Here is a 19,256-nt window from a genome sequence, read left to right as displayed (position 1 = left end):
AATGAGAAGAGTTTAAGGGAACTCTGGGATAATATCAAGCACACTAACATTTGCATTATGCGTGTTCCAGAAGAAGAAGAGAGAGACAAAAGGATAGAGAATCTATTTGAAGAAATAACAGCTGAAAACTTTCCTAATATAAGGAAGGAAACAGACATCCAAGTACAGGAAGCACAGAGAACACCAAACAAGTTAAATCCACAGAGGCCCACACCATGACATATTATAATTAAAATGTCCAAAATTAAAGATAGAGAGAGAATTCTAAAAGCGGCAAGAGAAAGGCACCAAGTGACATACAAAGGAAAGCCCATAAGGCTATCAGCAGACTTCTCAGCCGAAAGCTTATAGGCTAGAAGAGAGTGGCATGACTTACTTAAAGTGCTGAAAGGAAAAACCCTACAGCCAAGAATACTCTATCCTACAAGGTTATCATTCAGAATGGAAGGAGAGATAAAGAGTTTCCCAGACAAGGAAAAATTAAATGAGTGTATCACTAAGAAACCAATTTTACAAGAAACTCTGAGGGGACTTATTACAGTGTGAATGAGAGGGCCATAAATAGGGATAGGAAAATTAACAACAACAAAAACAATCAGGCAATAAAATGACTGGCAAAGGAAAAAAGTACAGTAAAGCTAGCAGATCTACCACTTATGAAAATAATATGAACTTTAAAAGACAAAAGTACTAAAATTACTGATTTCCATGATAAGAGGGTAATGGATAGACACACATAAAATAAGAGATTAGATATGATTTCAAAAACATAAAATGTGAGAGGAGGGGAATAACAGAGTAGAGCTTTTAGAAAGAGGTTAAGCTAAAGAGACTACCAACACAATATAGATTGCCATATACATAGATATTATATAGGAACCTTATGATAATCAGAATACGGAAACCTATAATAAATAAACAGATAAGTAAGAGGAAAGAAATGAAACACATTACTAAAAAAAGCCATCAAACCACAAGAGAAAAGATCAAGAGAAGAAAGGAACAGAGAAGAACTACTAAAACACAAGGAAAAAAATATCAAATATTGAATATCAAATATCAATATCTATTTCTCAAGAGTTACTCTAAATGTCAATGGACTAAATGCTCCACTCAAAAGGCTTAGCGTGACTGATTGGATAAAAATACAAGACCTATATGTGTGCTGCATACAAGAGACAAACTTTAGACCTAAATACACTCACAACCTGAAAGTGAAGGATGAAAAAAGATACTGTATGGAAAGGGCAAAGAAAAGGAAGCAGTGTAGCAATACTTATATCAGACAAAATAGACTTTAAAACAAAAGCTGCATCAAGAAACAAAAAAGGACAGTACATAATGGTAATGGTAAAAATCCAACAAGAGGATATAAGTCTTGTAAATATCTATGCATCCAACATAGGAAGTATGGAATTATATAAATCAATTATTAACAGACATAAAAGGAGAAATAGACAGTAACACTATAATAGTAGGGGAGCTTAACACTCCACTTACACCAATAAATAGATCATCCAAACAGAAGATCAATAAGGAAACTTTGGCTTTAAATGGCACATTATACCAGATGGACTTTGGAGATAAATATAGAACATTCCATACCCAAACCACAGAATACACATTCTTTTCAAATGCTCATGGAACATTCTCCAGGATTGATCACATATTAGGCCATAAAACAAATCTCAATAAAGACGATAGAAATAATACCAACCCTCTTTTCTGACCACAAAGGTATGAAATTAGACATCAACTACAGGAAGAAAAGCCACAAATATGTAGAGATTAAACAAAATGCTATGGACATTGATTGAGTCACTGAAGAAATCAAAGGAGAAATGAACAAATACCTGGAGACAAATGAAAACGAAAATATGACATGCCAAAATCTATGGAATACAGCAAAAGTAGTTCTAAGAGGGAAGTTTATAGCAGTTCAGGCCTATCTCAACAAACAAGAAAAATGGCAAAGAAACAATCTAACAGTGCACCTAAAGGAACTGGAGAAAGCCCAAAATCAGTAGAAGGAAGAAAATAATAAAAATCAGAGGAGAAATACATGAAATAGAGACTAAAAAAACAAAAGAAAAAATTAATGAAAACAAGAACTGGTTCTTTGAAAAGATAAACAAAATTGACAAACCTTTAGCTAGACTCACCAAGAAAAAAAGAGAGAAGGCTCAAATAAATAAAATCAGAAATGAAAGAGGAGAAATCACAATGGACATCTCAGGAACACAAAGGATTGTAAGATAATACTATGAAAAGTTACACATCAACATATTGGATAATGTAGAAGAAACAGATACATTTTTAGAATCATACAACCGTTCAAAACTGAATCAAGAGGAAGTAGAGAGTTTGAATAGACCAAGCACCAGTAAGAAGATCGAAACAGTAATCAAAAACCTCCCCAAAAATAAAAGTCCAGGACCAGATGGCTTCCTTGGAGAATTCTCGAAACATTCAAAGAAGACTTAATTACTTATTATTCCCAAACTCTTCCAAAGAATTGAAGAGGAGAGGAAGCTTCCTAGCTCATTCTACAAAGTCAACATTTCCCTGGTACCAAAACCAGGCAAGGACAACACAAAAAAGGAAAGTTACAGGCCAATATCACTGATAAACATCAATGCAAAAATCCTCAAAGAAATACTAGCAAATTGAATACAACAATGCTTAAAAAGTGTCATATCTCATGATCAAGTGGGATTTATTCCAGGGATGCAGGGATGGTTCAACATTTGCAAATCAATCAATGTGATATACCACATTAACAAAATGAAGAAAAAAAATCACATGATTATCTCAATAGATGCATAGAAAGCATTTGACAAGATACAGCATCCATTTATGATAAAAAGTCTAAATAAAATGGGTAGAGAAGATAAATACCACAATATAATAAAGGCCATGTATGACAAATCCCCAGCTAATACCATTCTCAATGGAGAAAAACTGAACGCTATCCCTCCAAGAACAGGAACCAGACAAGGATGCCCACTATCACCACTCTTATTCAACATCATATTGGAAGTCCTACACACAGCAATTGGGCAAGAAAAAGAAAGAAAAGGGATCCAAATTGGAAAAGAAGAAGTGAAATTGTCACTATTTGCAAATGACATGATTTTATACACCGAAACCCTTAAAGAATCTACTAAAAATCTTTTAGAAATAATAAATGAATACAGTCAAGTTGCAGGATAGAAAGTCAACATACAAAAATCAGTTGTGTTTCTACACACTAATAATGAAGTAGCAGACATAGAAATTAAGAATACAATCCCATTTACAATTGGAACCAAAAGAATAACATACCTAGGAGTAAATTTAACCAAAGAGGTGAAAGATCTGTACACCGAAAACTATAAAACATTGTTGAAAGAAATTGAAGAAGACACAAAGAAATGGAAAGATATTCCATGCTCTTGGATTGGAAGAATTAACATAGTTAAAATGTCCATAGTTCCTAAAGTAATCTATAGATTCAATGCAATCCCTATCAAAATTTCAACAAAATTTTTCACTGAAATAGAACAAAAAGTCCTAAAATTTATATGGAACAATAAAAGACCCTTCATAGCCAAAGGAATCCTGAGGAAAAAGAACAAGGATGGAAGTATCACACTTCCCGACTTCAAAACATCCTACAAGGCTATACTAGTCAAAACAGCATAGCCCTGGCATAAAAATAGACACGCAGATCAATGGAACACAATTGACAGCCCAGAAATAAACCCACACATCTATGGACAGCTAATTTTTGACAAAGGATCCAAGAACGTGCCATGGAGAAAGGAGAGTCTCTTCAATAAATGGTGTTGGGAAAACTGGCCAGCCACATGTGAAAGAATGAAAGTAGACCATTATCTCACACCATGAGCAAAAGTCAACTCAAGATGGATAAAAGACTTGAATGTAAGACGTGAAACCATCAAAGCTCTAGAAGAAAATATAGGCAGTAAGCTCTTTGACATTGGTCTTAGCAGCATTTTTCCAATGCCATGTCAGACTGGGCAAGGGAAACAACAAAAAAAATAAACAAATGGGACTACATCAAAGTGAAAAGCTTCTGCACAGCAAAGGGAACCAGTAACAAAACGAAAAGACAACCTAAATATTGGGAGAAGATATTTGCAAACCATAGATCAGATAAGGGTTAATATCCAAAATATACAAGGAACTGATTTGTCCAAACAACAAAAAAACCAACAACCCAAATAAAAAATGGGCAAAAAGTCTGAACAGAGATTTCTCCAAGGAAAACATTCGATGGCCAACAGGCACATGAAAAGATATTCGAAATCATTAACTATCAGGGAAATGAAAATTAAAAGCACAATGAGATATCACCTCCCATCACAATGGCTATAATTAACAAGACAGGAAACAAGTGTTAGAGAGGACGTGGAGAGAAGGGAACCCTCATTCACTGCTGGTGGGAGTGCAAACTGGTACAGCTACTATGGAAAGCAGTATGGAGATTCCTCAGAAAACTAAGAATAGATCTACCATATGATCTAGCAATTCCATTGCTGGCTATTTATCCAAAGAACTTGAAAACACAAATTCATAAAGGTACATGCACCCCTGTGTTCATCGCAGCATTATTCACAATAGCCAAGACTTGGATGAAACCTAGGTGCCCATTAAGGGACATATGGATAAAGAAGATGTGGTAAATATACACAATGGAACACTACTCATCCTTAAGAAGTGACGAAATCTGGCCATTTGTGACAACAGGGTTGGACCTTGAGGGTATTATGCTGAGTGAAATAACTCAGAGGGGGAAAGTCTAATACCGTATGATCTCACTCATCAGTAGAAGATAAAAACAAGGACAGAGAAACAGAGACAGAGATTGGATTAGTAGTTACCAGAGGGGAAGTGGGACAGAGAAGGGCGAAAGGGGTAATCAGGCCCATGTGTATGGGGGTGGATTGTAATGAGTCTTTGGGAGGTGAACATGATGTAATCTACACGGAGTTCAAAATATATTACAGTGTACACCTGAAAGTTATATAACATTCTAATCCAATGTTACTGCAAAAAAGAAAAAGAGATGATAAGGTAATAACCACCCCCCCCCCAAATTTAGTATTTATTATACCAAAATGATAAATTAAAGAACATTCAGCCTGGCTTTGCCGAGAGTCACTGCCCCTCCTTCTCCGTGTTGGCTTTGTGAGAACCCAGTGGGCTGGTCTCAGGAGCAGCAAGAGATCTGCTGTTTATTTACCTGTCAAAGCTTTCTCTATCAAAGGAGGCTTCTGACTGTTTGGTTTATTTTTAATCTTGGGATCATTGCAAATCACGCAGCTCTCATTCTTGCACTGGCTGTTCCACATCTTGGAGCCAAACTGTGGCTCACCTTGAGTAATCATACATGCTGGCTTTAGCTTCTCTTTGAACACTTCCTCCCTTTTCTCACTACTCTTTCTTTTCATGTCCTTTTAAATTACATATTTTTTTTACTTACCTTAACTTCTTTTTAAAACTAAGAGTTGATGTAGATGACTAGTCATTTCTCCCAACTTCTAATTATCATGTCTCTCCTCACTTTTCCATTTCAGTGTTTGGATATTTAGTATTCATGGCGTCATTTAAGAAATGTCTGCAGGAGTTTGGGGAGGACAAGAGTGGAGTCCTCTTCGGACACCAGCTGCAAGAATCTGGACACATCGGGGGGCTGACGTGGTCCCCCTCTCTGAAGATGGCACTGGATCAAATGGGCCCCAGGGGCCCCACAGAGCTCCAGAAGGCACGTTTATGTGGCAATTATTCAGGAAACGTCTTTCCAGTGGCTGGTGTTGACTTAAGCCTCCTTTGAGCCATCAGATGTTTGCTAGGGGGAATGTTGAATCACTTTTTCAATAGGGTATCTGTCTTCGAGGTCATGTACTTGGTGACTACAGAGGCCTGACCCCTTAGGTTTTCTCCCCAGGCTGGGCTGAAGGAAGGGCTGACGTGGTAGGTAGTGCTCAGCAGAGGCCCCACGCCCTGTGAGTCCAGTGAAAAAAACATCTTTGCTCTCTTCTCACTAGTAAGGGTCCAATCTTCTCAGAGGAAACACACTGCGTGGACACAAAGGCCCAGCTTTGGGCTAAATGGCTGTGGCTCAAATGTGCTTCTGGTGTCTTTAGAATCTAGGGTTCCAGCTCCTAGGGCCCATGAAATTCGGGGGGTGGCCTGATGTCCTTCTCAGCAGCATCCTTTGTCTCCTACCTGAGACTCTGCTTTGGGTGTAAAGAGACCTGTTCCCTCCACACACTCAGCTGAGGATCAGAAACTCACTTCAGCTCCTTCAAGAAAAGCCCTGGGACTTGCTTGAAGGCACCAAGAAGAGCCAGGAGCACAGCCTAAGCTCCGAGACTTGGCAGTGACTCCCTAACACCCTTCCCATCTGGGGGTCTCCAAACTCACGAACACTTGCTGCACGGCTTCACTGACCGGATCCCCCAACTTTTCTCCATGTTTTATTCCTGGAAACTCTATGGATTAGGAGGCAGCTGAGAGCTGAATTTGCTCATTTATGTCAATCACTGTCACATCCCTCCTGACACTCTGGGCATCCAGGTATCCCAGTGAGAAGACTACCTTACCTGAAGATGGGGACCACAGGTAAGCCCGCAGGACACTAGGCCCATCCAGGCTGCCTTTTTATGGAAAAACTGGCCCTGGCTCCCAAATGCCTTCTTCCTGCAAGAAATATGATGCAACTGTCACCAGGTCAGCTCTGCTTTCTAGTCTGAGGTTAAATCTATGCCACCTTCCCTGGCTAAGGTAGTAGGTGTTTAAATGGAACTTCCTTAAGCAGGTCACCTTCTACGGCTCTAGGGCTGCAAGCAAAGATTTGAAACAGAGAGAGAGAGAACTTGGCTCACATCAAGAGAAAGCTTTTGAAGGGTCACAGCTGCATTGGGAAAGAGCCCCCTGATGATAGAGATGCTCCAGGAAGTGCAGGCTGGAAGAGGGGGGCCCGTATCTGAGACAGAGTTCCACGTGGTGGCTCTGAAAACTCGCCCATCCCTTAAGTTCTAGGACCCTATGATAGAGTCCACGTGCACAGAAGAACTCTCCTATTGCACTCATGCAATCCTGCCTCAGAGTTGAGAGGAGGCTGCCAGTCCTTACCGCTTCCACACGTGAAGCTGTAGGCCGTGCAGCAGGACCAGCAAGCAATGACCTTGATGTTCATCTGCTTGGAACCACAGAAAGCTCAGGCCCTGCACCAAGCAGCCGGGCAGCAGCACAGCCAGGGCCAGTCCCCCCAGAGGAGCTGTCCTGGGGTGAAGTGGGAAACCACGGTGCACAGGCCTGCGGGAGGGAAGAGGAAAGACCAGGGTCAGTGGAAGGCTGGAGTGAGACTGGGTCCCCAGCCAGCACTGAGTCCCTGTCCCCAGCAGGGCTCTCAGCTAGACCCAGCCCAAGAGGGGGCAGAGCCAATGTCAGTCCAGAGGGGCGTGAGGTTGAAGGAAAGGCCAGGAGTTTCCAGGGTACCCAGAGGATCAGATCCCAGGGTCCTAGGAAGGGACTGTAGGATGGCACAGGACAGCAGGAGTAAAACACACCTGGTACCTGGTATGTCCTCAAAAAATGTTAAACCTCCTCTCTGAGGCTGTTTTATTCATTGTATCTTTGAGGATAGTAGGGTAGAGCAATGGGGTGGGAAGAGTGAGACACATCCAGGTCAGGATCTGTGTCCCCCGTCAGTGACAGTGAGGTGAGAGCTTGTATCTGTCCAGCATCCGCAAGGGCACAATGCACAGTCATCGTTTTATCTGCTTATAATTTGGGTTTTCATATTAAAGTTTAAAACGGATTTATGGTCATACGAAGCTGTGACAGTGGAAACAGAGCACTGCCGGCAGTTCAGACAGGAACTCTGCGGGTGTGGACAGAGGAGCCAGGGCTCCAACAGCCCTTCCTTGGTGTTCAGGCTTTGTTACCTGTTCTAACCACCCTGGGCACACACTGCAAACCAGGGTCCCTGCACAAAAAGTCTGTGAGGAGTCACTGCCCTGCCCAGGCTGAGGACTGCTGAGGCCTTGGCTGCTCCAGGCCGGGAGAAAGGGAGGGACAATATCCAGGCGACCACTTCGGGTGGGTGGTGAGTCCTGGGGTTGCTGTCTTGTCTTAGTCCTCCTTGGCGGGTGCGGTCGACCCTGGAGCATTGGTGCCGGTCTAGCAGGGGCTATTGGTGCGGTCCAGCCCAGTGAGCTAAACTTTAGAAACAGCGTGGATAGGGCGCCCCTGGGGGAAGAGGATCCACAGAGATGGTGGTTGACACAAGGGATTCCGCTAACCTGGAGGCAGCAAGGGGCTCCCAGGAGTGTAGTTTAGAGCCAGCGCCCACCAGGGTCCACAACTGATTGGGTGCTGGGCAGAGGTGCAGAATCCCTGGGGGTCTCGAGGCCGTGGTCTCATTAAATGCACCCCCATGCCCCGAGACTCCTTCAAGAAAGACGCCTCTGCAGGGAGCCCGGCGGAGGCCTCATCTTGGCACCGAAAGAGTTACAAGTTCAAACTGGAAAGGCGCTAAACAGTGTTGCCATTTTGTGTGGCCGGGACCGGGCTCCTTGTGGGACTGGGGTGTCCCCAGCAGATCACCTCCGGCCCGTCCTAAACCCCAAATGGGAGTCAAAGTCCTCCAGGGCCCCGCAAACACCAAGCCGCGTCCCCCACCCCACCCCTCAACCAGGGTCCCCAAGGGGTCTCCCCCACCTCTGAGACCCCCAGGCTGGCCACTGTAGTGGGAGAGCAGGGCGCACCCACGCTGGCTTTCAGCAAGTCTCGCACTCGTAACACTTGGCTGAGTCCAGGAGGCCGTTCTGGATGGAAGAGTGGGTTCCACACACCGAGGCTCCAGGAGGGGATTACACATCCACTGGGGGACCAAGCATCCACGGAGGATGGTGCTTCCGCGGGGATATCGTACATCCTTGGGGATCTCACGCACGAGGGACCATGTATCCTTGCGGGGAATCACGCATCCATAGGAGAATCGTGCCTCCTCTGGGATCCACGAAGGACTGGGCTGGGGTGCTCAGCCGGTGGGTGGGGTGCCGCTGTGCATGCACTGGCGCGTAGCGCTGTGCCCAGGCATAGTGTGAGTGCCTGCGCCGGCAAGGATGGCAGGTGCGTCCAGGGGCATCCAGGTGGGTTGGAGTGTTGGAGGGGTGAGCATGGGAGGCGCCTGGGCTCCAGCTGCTCCTCACTCATGCGCGCTACCGGCACCAGCAGGGCGGAGAGCCCGCATGAACCCCGCGTGCAGCGTCTGCGCTGGCTTGGGCCCAGGGCTGCCCCTGTGGGGCCGCCCCTTCGGTGCCACCCTTTCCCCTCCCGGCCTTTTCCGGCCAGAGACCAGCCTGCAGGAGGCATTTGGACCCAAGCTGTTGGGGGTTGGTGTCTGGTTCTGCTTTATCCCAAGTTGCCAGCAGGGCAGGGAGGGAGGGCAGCGTTTTCTGGTTTCAAGCAGGAAAGTACAGATCAGATCTGGCCTCTTGGTGTGGGTGCCAGCCTTTTCTCTGCTGTTGCCAACCTTCTAAAGGGCCCTGGAAAAGTACTTGTTGATGGTTATGACTGCAGGTAGATTAGTCGAGAGGTGGTTATGACACCGGTTCCACACAAGGTTGACATAAGGGAAGCCATAGTGTAGAAAAGAAACCATGTTGTAACTCTGAATGACCTCTGAGTGACTAACCCAGCAGGACGTGCACCCTCCAGGAGACCCACCTGCTCTGTGGATTTTATGACCCCTGCTGGTGCACGTACCTCCTAGCTGCGATAAGACAGTGACTTCGTTCTTTCGAGTTCCTTAGGAATGTGATGACCCCGGAACAGAGAGTGTATGCTGACGGCCATTGTCAATGACAGCTGAAAGATCAGGTGTGGCAAGGCCCAGTCTGTAATACCCGAGAGTCAACATTCCTAACCCCTCCCTTGTAACCCACTGGCCTATATAACTGCTTCCAGATTCTGTGTCCCCCTTAAGATGGTTCTTTTGGACGTTAGTCAGCCACCTTCCCTCTTTCTAGCAAGCTGTCAGAAAAAAGTGGCCCTTTCTCTGCCACAGTCTTGCCTTTTGATGATTGGCTTTTGTTTCAAGGCGAGTAGATCATGCCCTTTGTGCCATAAGAGAAACCTGGTGATCGCGAAGGGACAAGAAGTCTTGCTTGAGGCCAGTCGACCTCGGATGGGCAATCTGTGGGACAAGTCCCTAGTGGCCACCGAGACTCCCCTTGTCTCGGGTATGCCCTTCCTGCTCTCCCGAGCCAGTGCTGGCTGCCTCCTAACCCTCCCCATGGTGGAAAGAGAAATGGCTACTTCTGGTTGGTCCATGGGCTCACATCCTGGAGTAGGGTGATTCGTCTCAGGGGTGCACCACTGAGAACTTGCCCCCGCATCTGGGGTCCCCTCTTTGAGAGTGGGGACCATCTGGTTAATAGGGTGCCCTGCCGGAGTTGGAAGCACTATAGGGCTTTACCCAAAATCTAGGAATCGCTTCACTGGTGTCTGGTTTTTCTGTGTTTGTATTTGTGTCTGTGTCTTTAAAGAGCTCCAGGATCAGACATCTTTGGGGTGGTGACCTCGTTAAAATGCGCCTGTGCCTAAAGTTGTCTAATATCTCCTCAGGATAGCGGGTTAGATGCCCCACTGGTGAGATTTGGTTGCTGGGTTAAAATCCCAAGGCTAGGGTTGTAGGAGACAGTATAAAGGGGTCATAGCCATTAAGGCACTCAAAAGGATCGGATTAGAGTCCTGAGCTCTCGGGTAGGGTCCCAGAAGTATTGGTTTTTGGTGTCTGTTCAAGTTTGTCTACATCTGACTGTTCTAGTTGTTAAACTTGGCTGTTTGGGGACTGAGTATTTTGGTAATCGTAATGAACTCGCTTTAGAAATTACCTTGTTTGTTGTGGCCACCTTGGAAAAGCCCCTTAAAATGTGGATAATTGTAAACAGCTGGCAAGATCACCTGGGATAATTTAAAATTACAGTGGCCATTTTGGACTCCTTTTGACCCTCCAAACCAAGGAACAGGGAAAAAGCTTTACTCTTTAAAGAATCAAGGGCTCCACCTTTCAAACAAAACTTAGCAGAACCTGTAAGTGTTTTCAAAGAGCAGAATCTTAACAAGCTTGTTTTGTGTCCTGAGGGCTTGGCTTGATAATTGGCAGGTTCGGGGGCTGGGGGGGTGGGGGGGGTTGCCAAAATACGGGCAGACTGAAATATGGTTGCACCCCATTTTGCAGTAAGAGATTGTCGGACAGAAGTGTGGGTTACACTCCTGCTTGTGGCTGAGTCCTTCCAAGCTGCCGTCAGCCTCAGGGGAATTACATTGGTCATTAGAAGAAAGCCTTGGCCGGGCCTTTGTTGTAAGAGTGTTGATTTCAGGGATGCTTGAAATTTTCCGGATCTGATTCTAGCTGGAACATAAATATACTTTTGACCAGCGATGTCTAGGTTCCGAAACAATTGGAAATGTTAATTCGAGCCCTTTAGGCTGCAGTCTACGGAATTTGGTGACTTTTAGCAACAAGTAAGTAGTATGAGCTACTGAGTCCTCATTGTACTGATCCTTCACCTCTCAGGGAGAGCTGATATTTCTCCTTGTCTCTGTTTTTTTGTGTGTGTGTCATTTGGCATAAAAAGGAAAGACCATAGAGCAACATGCAGGCCCTCCATAAACCTGTTGTCTGGGCAGACCCGGAAGGCTTTGCTGTGGGCCACCCACGCAGTATGAGCATAAGGTGGATGCTGTTGCTAAGGGCATCTTGGAAGCCAAAAGGGCTGTAATATTGGTGGGCGTGGGTCAAGCAGTTAAAAGCCACTAAGGTGCCCACCACCTCAAGCCGTCTCTTACACGTCCCCTACACAGTCTCCAACCCTGTGGTATCTCCCTCCTAGGTATTAGCCCGGTTGCGAGAGATCCAAAGCATAGCTAAAACTCATAATGTGCATATGAGATGAGGGTTTTTCTTTTTGTCTAGTGCTATGTCTTGAGAGCTTGACTCTGTGACCTCTCTGGCCACATGGGGTCCCAGTCCATCAGGGCCTTCGTCGTCTCAACCTCTGTTCCTTGGTAGTGCACTACCGCCTGTGCAGCAGAAGCCTTTGCTTTCTTGGACTATTTCTGGGAGGGGACTTTCTGGATCTTGTGAAGGCTGCTACTTTTGCATTCTTATTTGTTGGTGCCTCTTTCATACATAGATAAAAGTAATAACTGATCGGTTAAAAACTGAGAATGAAATATGACCCAGAAACTCCATCTTGGAGAAAACTTGAGTGGTTTCTCTGTGCCTTTGTGACATAGTTGGACGGGTAGATCAACCTAAATGTCATTTAAGTTACAATGCAATTTCTGAGAAATTAAGAGGTATTGTCCTTAAGAAAAATCCTTGCCAGACTGGAAATGCAGCTCTAGAGGCAGCTCAGGTCCCACCCGTTTCCCTTATCTCAGAGCTTGTGAACCCTCTGGGGACCATCTACCCCTCACTAATTCCTAAGACTGAACAAAAAACAAAGGAAGAAGAGCGACCTTGCCAAAAATCTAGCATCTTGAGTGTCTGCTGCACAGTTATTAGTAAAAAGGCTTAAAACAAAATTTGGATTCATAGCTAGGGAGTCTTGGACCTGATTCATGGCAGGAACTTTAAAACAACAGCCATGCAGTCTCTGTGTATGTGTGTCTATATATATGTTGTAGGTGTGATATTTTACCTCCAGACAGTATGATTTCTAAAGAGCTCTATTCAATTGGCTGAAAGTAAGAGCTTACATATATTCTAAATGTAATAGAAATTAACCCAAATGTCATTCCAGTTAACATGATAAAATTAGTCTTTGGTAACTGAAAACTTATTTAAGACTGATGGTTCGATTAAAATGGGCATGTTCTTGGTTATCAGCATTGGCTATGATGCAGACATGCAGCCTTTATTCAACACTTATTGGTCAAATAAGCTGATGTTATCTGTACCACGAGATTGGTTGGCCAAAATAATAACTTAAAAAAATGGCTAATTTTGTCTAATGTCTCATGAAGTTTTGTAGGCACTCTAGGTGATTATGGTAAACGGGCACACTGAATAAATGTAAAAAGGGTAAAAGTGTTTGGGGGAAACTTTTTAACAATGATTGTGTGTTACAATATATGTACTTAAAACAAGATGGTGGCAGAGAAAGGGCATTTTCTTACAGCTTGTTAGCAAAAAGGAAGATGGGTGACTAATGTCCAAAAGAACCATCTTAACAGAATCTTGAAGCAGTTATAGAGGCCAGTGGGTTACAGCGGAGGGGTTAGGAATGTTGACCCAGGATTCGCCACACCAGATCTCTCAGTTGTCCTTGATGACGGCTGCCAGCATAGACTCTGTGTTCAGGGGTCATCACATTCTTAAGGAACTCAAAAGGACAAGGCACTCCCAGAAACAGCACATGAAGCCCCAGAGGAGCTCCTGGAGTGGCAGTCTCGCAGCTGGGTGGGGCTCCTTCTCAGAGTCTCTGGGTTCTGATAACCGCAATGTGTTCTCTTGGCCCTCCCAGGCCATGGGGTGGGGGCTGGGTCCTGCCGTTGTCACCCCATGTCCTCTTTTGCTGTTTGATTTCTCCAGCTCTTTTAACCAGTTCTCTCCATTGAATTCTCCCTGTGGAAACACCTAGTGCAGATTCTATAGAGACGCACTCTTCAAAACTCTAGTGACTCAAAGGCTGCTCCTATGTGGCATGGTGCATTGAACTGAGTAGTCAGAGGAAAGTCACCCCAGCGCCCATTTACCAAGGGTTGTTTCTAGGATCCATGGATAGAGCAGACTGGAAGGCAGATGATGAGAAAAGCAATTGGATTGTCTGAGCATCGGGGGAGAAGGCCAGGAAGCATCAAAACCCAACTGATGGGAGAAAGTATTGAGAAAATTTTGAGAGTGTATGTCCTTTACCACATCACGGGATTCTGCTTGAGCACCATCTCTCCTCCTGCCTGCAGCATCCAGGTGGTGGTTACAGTGTCATGAAATGGCTGTCCCAGCTCACAGAAGGAAGAGGAATTGCAGGCCAGGGCTATTTTGCAGTGTCTGCTGACTTCAGATCTCGGGCCTTTCTGCTTATGTGTCTCCCTTTTCAAGACTTGCTCAGACTCTCCATCCTTTCCTGTCAGACTCTCATTTGAACTGGATTGGAGGAGAGGCTCATGAGCGGGGTGGGGGTGCTGCTGACGTGAAGGGCATATGTTGCCAAAGGGCATAGTTAACCGCCAGGAAAGTTCTGGAGATCATGAAGCTAAGGCCTCCAACTCCAAGATGTGCTTTGTTTGGAAGAATTTGGAAGCATTCCTCTGACTGGAGACACAGGACCGCCTGTGTGTGTGGTTGGGGCAATGGCTCATGCCCACACTGTCCCTCATCACAGAGCAGGCAGTGTTCCCCAGAGAGGCAGGCCACTCTCTCCCCTAAGGCAGCAGCACTCCTGGAGATGTGGGGTGAAGTGAGAGAGGAATGCGGGGCGGCTCCCTGCCCTCCAGGGATCTGTAAATGGGGTGAGTCCAGTGCTGTGTCTGTGTCAGGGGGTCTGAGGACATCGCTGTTCTCCTACCTTGTAAGAGCTATTACAGGAGGTGGAGGAATTCCTCAGTGCAGGTTCTACTGAGAGTGTCAATAACAAACTAACATTAATTGCCAATCGAAAAGCCAAAAAAGAGGTCATGCAGGCCACCCAGCATAAAATAGCACCTCATGGACACTAGACATCCCCTCGTTCTGCTTTCTTCTTCTTTTCAGCACAGGTGTCACTTAATGAGTTGGTTTTCTCATTGTCCATCTGCCTCCACTAGAACATCATACCTGGGAGGAGTCCTTCATCCCAGGACCTGGCAGAGAGGTGACATAATAAATACCAGTGGTGTGAATGCGTGCAGGGGTCTGGGGTTATAAAGGATGGTGGTTTGTTGACATCCTGGTCCCTCAGCCAGTCATTGTGCAGACTTTCCCTTCTCCTGTCCTCCACCCTTTAGGATTCAACAGCTCTGCTCGATGGATGTTCAGGGAGAACAGAGGAAGAGGTGAATAAGCCCCATGGGTAGCAGGAAGGGGAGCTGCTATCAAGCCAGAGAAGGTCCTTCCCTGTGGGCATGAACACAGCATGGATGTGTGTGGTGAGAGGATTAGAGGGCAAGAGAGGGCAGGGGGTGGATGCGGCAGGAGAGTTAGGCTGTGACTTGGAGCGTGTTCTGATTCGGGGGCTGTGTGGGCAGAGGCAGGGGCTCCAGAGGTCTACGTAGGAAGCATTTAGACAGAGCATTGAGGCTGGATGGATTTGGGGGATGGTTTCAAAACTGCATTCGTTTCCAAGTTCTCGGCTTTATCTCTAGTTCATCCTTCCTTGGGCAGCTGTAGGGAGGAGCCTGCAGGAGATGATGGGGGTGTTAAAGACCCCGCCTTCACCTCCCCGACTCAGTCCTGCTCCTGGGTGTAGAGAGAGACACGACTGCCTGCAGTCATACAGAGGTCCACAGGGAAGGGAAAGGTCTGGATGAAGTCCTACAGGGACTTTCAGCAAAGAAGACAGTAAAGGGCCCCTCCCCTGTAAAAATTCCAAAAACCAATACAGTGTAAAGGGCAAAAGAAGTGTAAAGGAGCCCAGAAAATTTTGATTTTCTCTACAACAGCTAAGTCATGCATGATATTTTTCAGCAAGTTCTTCCACTAGCATCACAGCCCCGGACTATACTTGGAGAACTCTGGGTCCCATTTCCAGAACAGAGCCATGACCCATATGAAATTTTGTCCAGAGAATCCTGTCTCTGAGGCAGCATCTGGAAAGACCAGAGCCTTCCCCTGGGTTGAGTTAAGCCCCTCATACAGTACGCAAGGCCCATAAAGGTAGAAGGACCCAGGATACTCTTTGTGGTCTGTGGAAGATTGTCCACCATTGTACCTCTCTCCCTGATCAGCCCTCAATCTAGTGACTTTGCATGTCCTCCCATCTGCAGGTGTAGTCTTTTTCCATAACTCTGGAATTTCCCTGGCCTTTTGACTTGCTTTGGTCAATAGAAGACAGCAGAGAGGTAACTTATGAGCCTTTACTTCAAGACACCTTGCATGCTACCTCTCGTTCTCCTGGGATCCTGGAAGACACATTGAGAACAAGCCTGGGTGAGTCTGAGATGAGAAGAGACTCAGCTCAGAGCTTCCCATTGTCTCAGCCAGAAGGCAGCCGCAGTCAACCTGGAAGCTGACTGCAGATGCAGGAGTAAGCCCAGGTGTTCTGTGATGAATTGTGTCCCCCCAAATTCATATGTTGTGGTCCTAACCCCTAGTACCTCAGAATGTAACGATATTTGGTGATAAGTTCTTTAAAGAAGTAATTAAATTAAAATGAGTTCATTAGGGTGGGCCCTAATCCGTGATGACAGCTGTGCTGACAAGAGTAAATTTGAACACATATGTGCACAGCAGGAAGACCATGGGAAGACACAGGGAGAAGTCAGCCCTCGGCAAGTGAGAGAGAGAGGCCTCAGAAGAAGCCAACCTCGCTGACATCTTGACCTTGGACTGCCAGCCTCTATAATTGTGAGGGAATCAATTTTTATTGCTTAACCCACCCAGGCTGTGGTCCTTTGTTGTGACCGCCCCAGAGGACTAATGACTGGTAGGTGAGACCCGAAGATTCCCTTGACTGAGCCCAGCTCCTCTTGCCAACCATGGAATCACGAGCTCCGTAGGTGGTGGGTATTTTAAGACACTGTGTTCTGGGATGGGGTCTCACAGAGTCAACTGGTAAACTTTAGAAGGGCCAGGAAATGGCTCAGCATTAATGGAAAACAGAATAAGGTGAATTCCTGATTGAATGTCCCTCCTTTTCTCGCCCTGCATACACATCTGCCATATGTGGGGACACCACAGTTCCCTGCCGTAATTAGGCATCTAGAATCCCCTCTTCTTCAACATTTCCTTGTAAAAGCATCTCCCATCCCAGGCACGCCAGGCCTCCCCACTCCTAGGCCCTGTCACGCACATGTCCATTCCCTCTCTGCTTCCACACACACGTCTCTCCCAGACACTGTTACACGTAGTAACCATCTTTCTTACATACAGCACGGGTCATTTCTTTATTTTCAGGAAATAATCACAGCACTTTCAGGGTTAAAGTCAGCCCTTTTTTTCATTCTCTGGCTGCTTGTTCTCCCGAGTTCTTCAGCTCACCACAGCGCCGACAGCATTTCCCTATTCCAAAGATCCAACAGAAACCAATAGTTTCATGATCTTCTGGGCAAGAAAAAAGTTTACATTGGCCATAAGCACGATTGCAGTTCTCTTCTGAGTCTAGGACAAGGACCCGGGCTGTGGAGAGGAAGATCTTTGAGTCACTCAGTCGGGAGCAACATTCACTGTGAATGCAGGGTCGTGACATGTGCACCGCAGAGCCGGGAGGAGCGGCTCCTTCTGCAGGCGCCTCCCTCAGAAACCCTATGGAGCCCCCGCTCCTTCTGCTCTTCTGCCACTGCTATGTTGGTTCCTGGCGGGCAGGACAGCCTCTGCTCTAAAGAGGGCAGGTACTGAAGTGTCTGCCCAGAATGCTGACTCAAGGCTCCCCTGCCTGCACCCCAGAGTCCAGCCCCTGCTCCAGATGTTCAAGGGGACTCTGTGTAGCCTCATGCAGCCTGATGAGGACCAACCCACACTGTACACTCCGACATGCCCTGGACACAAAAGGACAGGAGAGATTGGGCCAGAGGAACTGGGCAGAAAGAGAAGATGGGGAAAAAAAAAAAAAGAGAAGATGGGGTCCCCTGTGCTGCCTCCAGGTGTCAGGAGGTGCTGGCGTGTGGGCCTGTCACAGTATGGTGCACAGTCAAGAACACATACAATAAAAGGGCAGGGGTCACAGAGGGGGAACACACCTGGCGTGTCTCTGCTGCTCTATAAGGCCCCTCCTATGCTCTCCCTTGTTTGTCCTCAATCAGACTCTGTAGGACTCTGGGGTTTGTAATCCTTTTCAGGAGAAGACAGGGTTAAGTCTGAGGACAGTTCGGTGACTTGTCTAAGTGCACACTGCGAGTCAGCATCAGAGCTGAGAAACACACACTAGTGTTTTGGCTCCTGGGTCCGGCTCTCTCCTTTATCCTGGGCTCTCTCCCAGGCAGGGAAGTCAGACAGCAAATGAGCCCTGGGGACGGCACCTCCTACATGAAGTTATCCCCATGGCCTGTTCCAAGGCTAACCTCACCTTCCAGCCTCAAAGCCTGGCCTGGCCCAGTGGTATTGTGTCTACCTACTCACTGGGCCATGTTCCAAGGCAGTGACCCCAAACGTAGCCTGAGAGATACTGAGGGCCATGTTTCAGTCCATCAAGAGACAGCTCAGAATCTACCCTGAGACTTTCATTCTTTGGTTGATGCTCTCCTTGATGCTCAGATTCATTACGTATTTCCAGACATTGAGCCACTATGCCTATATTCCCCAGGCCCCCAAGCCAATCTGGCTTCAGAGCTCACCTGTAGCAAAGTGAGCAACGAGGATGAAGCAGGTCAGGAGCACGAAGCAGAGTCCCCGCATGGTGAACGCCGGCTGGACCCTGGGCGGCAGGAGAACGCGGTGGACCTGCTCTGAGACTGGGATCCAGCGAGGCTGCTGTGGGCGGAGGAGCCTCTATTTCTATGCCTCCTGGGTGCTTGCACAACAGCAGTTGTTTGGAAACCTTGCCTGCTATGATCCTGATTACAGACAACTATTGATATCTGTACATGGGATGCTGTTCATTACCCAACCCTTTCCTTCAGGCATTCCATCCAGGTTCCGGGAATGACCTCACTTCTCACTCTGACATGGGATGCTTGACCCACACACCTGACCTCAGAGAGTGTGTGAGGATGGACCCCTAACCAAGGCCTCAGCAACCAGAGAGGACATTCCTCTCACCAAAATGATGATCAGGGCTGGGTTGTGGTGGAAACCTTCATGAATGTGAAGCCCAGCATGGTTGTTCAATTGTTGGAGAAAGAAAAACTCTTTTTGTTTGAAAGGTACAAAAACAATGTTGCCCCAGGATTGCAGCAGCCATTTCCCATTTGTAAAGAAGTGGATCTGGGCATAAATCAGACATCAGTGAAAATAGCCTGCGTTCTTGCGGACACTGTGTCCACAATGGGTCCAAGGACCTCAAGTTCTGACCTTCCTCTGGATGGCTCCAACCGTGGCCCTTGTTTGTTTTCTCCAGGTTTAGCTGAGTTCTTGGTTATCTGTAATTGCAAGT

General features: G+C 46.4%; 1 long non-coding RNA gene across 1 annotated transcript; it reads right to left on the bottom strand.

The window, feature by feature from the left end:
- Positions 1 to 17,093: 17,093 nt before the first annotated feature.
- LOC106841419 (uncharacterized) lies at positions 17,094 to 18,659 on the bottom strand. Its single transcript, XR_001400630.3, has 2 exons — positions 18,499 to 18,659; positions 17,094 to 17,344 (listed from the first exon to the last, which is right to left on the bottom strand). It is a non-coding gene; the product is annotated as an uncharacterized lncRNA (long non-coding RNA).
- Positions 18,660 to 19,256: the final 597 nt, after the last annotated feature.

The sequence above is a fragment of the Equus asinus genome, chromosome 27, assembly GCF_041296235.1.
Source record: "Equus asinus isolate D_3611 breed Donkey chromosome 27, EquAss-T2T_v2, whole genome shotgun sequence".
Lineage (NCBI taxonomy): Eukaryota > Metazoa > Chordata > Mammalia > Perissodactyla > Equidae > Equus > Equus asinus.
The sequence above is the reverse complement of the archived record's forward strand: the minus strand, read 5'-3'. Positions and strand labels throughout refer to the sequence as shown.